The 3,212-nt window shown below is 41.4% G+C and overlaps 1 pseudogene; it reads left to right on the top strand.

Moving 5' to 3' along the window:
• The window catches only part of LOC101979467, a 9,962-nt pseudogene extending 8,867 nt beyond the window's left edge, over window positions 1-1,095 (top strand).
• The last annotated feature ends 2,117 nt before the right edge of the window (window positions 1,096-3,212 follow it).

Here is a 3,212-nt window from a genome sequence, read left to right on the forward strand (position 1 = left end):
CCTTCTGGCCTTAATAGTTTCTATTGAGAAGTCAGGTATAATTTTGAAAGGTTTACCTTTATATGTTAGTTGAGCTTTTTCTTTTGCAGCCCCCAATATTCATTCTTCATTTGATATGTTTTGATCATTATGTGGTGAGAGGATTTTTTTTTTTGATCCAGTCTATTTGGTGCTCTGTAAGCTTCTTGTATCTTCATAGAGATATCCTTATTTAGATTGGGAAAGTTTTATTCTATGATTTTGTTGAATATAATTTCTATGCCTTTGAGTTTGAGTTCTTCTTCTTTTACCCCTATTATTCTTAGGTTTGGTCTTTTTGTGTGTCCCAGATTTCCTGGATATTTTGTGTTCAGAATTTGTTGGATTGGCCTCTCCGCTTGGCTCCAGAGTGCGTGCGCAGTGTAGGCATTCTGGTCTGGAAGATGGCAGCGGCCACTGTGGGCGGTGTAGCGGCTGGAGCACCTTCTGGCCTCTGGGCTTGTGTCAGAGAGCAGGGGATGGCTACACCCATTCAGCACTGCCACGCAAACACTTGCTGGGAAAGACTACAGTTCTGAGGAACCTCCTGACATACTTGGTCCCTCCCTTGCTGAGCAAGCCTTAAGGCTAAAAACTGTTAAACTGGAAAAAGAAGTCCAGGATTTAACACTGAGATATCAGAGAGCTCTTGCTGATTATGAAAACATAAGGAGACGAACCCAGAGATGTGTGGAAGACGCGAAGATATTTGGAATCCAGAGCTTCTGTAAGGACTTGGTGGAGGTGGCAGACATTTTTGAGATGACTGCCGAGTGCTTTTCAGAAGGAATCAAGCCTGTGGACCACAAGGTTACTCTGGAAAAAGTCTTTCAAGGACTGTCCCTTTTAGAAGCAAAGCTGAGGAGTGTGTTTGCCAAGCACGGCCTAGAGAAAATGACACCGATTGGTGACAAATATGACCCTCATGAGCATGAACTCATCTGTCACATGCCAGCAGTTGTAGGGGTACAACCTGGCACTGTGGCATTAGTACGGCAAGATGGCTATAAACTTCATGACCACACCATTAGACTTGCCCAAGTAGAAGTGGCAGTGGAGTCTCAGAGAAGACTATGAACAATCCCCCAGGAACTAAAACTCTCGCAGGTTCTGGCACCTTTGTCTCCTTTATTTATTACGATGGTTTGTGTTATACACGAGGTCCTTCATTTGCTCCACTTTGGATTTAATCATATTGGCTTTGTCTTTACAGTATCTTATTGGTTTATGTGGCCTGTTTGGTCTCATCAGAAGTCCTGCCACTGGGCATTTGAACAATATGACGAGTGTCCTATGGCATTTTTCAAAATATTTATAAAAATAATTTAAGTTGGTACTCTGATTACTGAATCCAAAATCCCTTAATTGTGTTTTCAAGTAATTTCTGGAATTAGTGCAGCATCATGTGTCTTATATTTTATGGGAATGGGAGATGGTAGGGATTGGTGTGACATTTAGGTACTTAGATTGACAAAGCTTTACCCTTGTATAAATTTAGATAATTTGGGTTGACATATAGAGAGATTTTTCAAGGCTTTTTTATTTCATTTTTTATTTAGTCATCGTTTTTACTTGTAATCCCTGCTGGGGGTCACACATTATTCCGTAGTTGCCGCTTTCTTGTCCCTTTTGGAAGGGCTAAAGGGTCGGTCAAGCCAGCCTTTCTTTTTTCTTGTTTATAAGGTGTGTTCTTTTACTAAATTGATCTCAAGCCCATGAACAGGTAAGCTCTTGACAACACAACCCACTCCCAGGGAGACCAAAAACTTCCATAAATCTCAAGTTGGGGAGTTCAGCAAGGGGGCCTAGCATAGTAGCTGACTGTTCAAAATTAAAAACAAAGTATTAGGGTGGATAATTTTATTGCAAAATGTAATTTACACAAAAATAATGCTGCTGTCTCATCTCACTTGCATGCACTCGGATGACCTGGACATCCTCCTTTCTGGATTAGGGTGGGGTGCTTTTCTGGGGAGGACAAGGGACTTCCTGTAGCAACAACAAAATGCAAAGTCTTTAACCACATTGCAAAACTTTGGGGATGCTTATCCCAAATCAGTTGCTGTCACCTTCACCATTCCAGTTTTTAAATCCTGAATCAAAAGCACCAATATATATTTGAGGAAAAAAAAAGGAATTTGTTAGATATAATTTTTTGACCAATGAATCTATTTACTCTATAGTATCTTCAGCATCTGAGATTTTTTTCTTCTATCTCATGTATTCTGTTGGTTATACTTTTCTCTGTAGTTCCTATTCATTTACATAGATTTTCCAAATCAAGAATCCCATCAGTTTATGTTTTCTTTATTACCTCTATTTTGGTCTTCAAGTCTTGAACTGCTTGCTTCACCTGTTTGATTGCTTTTTCTTTGTTTTTTAGGGGGGGAGGGGTTCTTTGAGGGATTTGTTAGTTTCTTCCAACTTTTTTTTGTCTACTTTTCCATTTCTTTAAGGAGTTTTTCTCTTCTTCTTTAAAGGTCTCCATCATTTTCATAAAGTTACATTTAAAGTCGTTTTCTTCTACTTCTTATGGGTTAGTATGATCATGTCTTCCTGTTGTGTGCCTGCTGAATTCTGGTTTTACCATGTTGGTTTTTTTTTTTAGAATGTTGGAAGAATTCTTGCATTGGCACCTACCCATCTCTTCTTTCAAGTGAGGCCAGCAGTGTCTTGATGCCTTTGTCCAATTCTTGCTGTGGCTGTCTCTTATGTCCCCTCAGTCTTGGTACAAGCTGTGTAGCAGGGCTCCACAGAGATCACAGGGAACATGTTTGATTAGAAGCAGGGTAGCTTGAGGGATGGTAGGGAACCTCCCTGATGGCTGGCTAGAAAAGGCAAGGGATCTTGGGAGGGCCCCCTGGTTTTTATCCCGTAGGGAGGTTCTAGAGAGTGGGGTGTCCAGCTGTCTGGCCTGTGGCTACTATGGACTTACCTTTTAGGTTCGCACAGTATTGGTGCAGGCTGTGTATCTGGGTTCCACAGACATCACAGGGAACAGGTGGTTTTGGGAGGGGGGGTTGAGGAATAGCATGAAAACTCCCTGTTGGTGGCTAGAAAAGCCTAGGGAGCTCAGGAGGGGCCCCTGGTTTTTCTCCCATGTCAATGTTCTAAGGAGTGGGGTGTCTGGTTGTCTAGCCACAGGACTGCTGCTGACTTCAGAAATTTCTTTTAAAACATTGCATTACATTGCC

This window comes from Microtus ochrogaster, unplaced genomic scaffold (assembly GCF_000317375.1).
Source record: "Microtus ochrogaster isolate Prairie Vole_2 unplaced genomic scaffold, MicOch1.0 UNK93, whole genome shotgun sequence".
Taxonomy (NCBI): Eukaryota; Metazoa; Chordata; class Mammalia; order Rodentia; family Cricetidae; genus Microtus; species Microtus ochrogaster.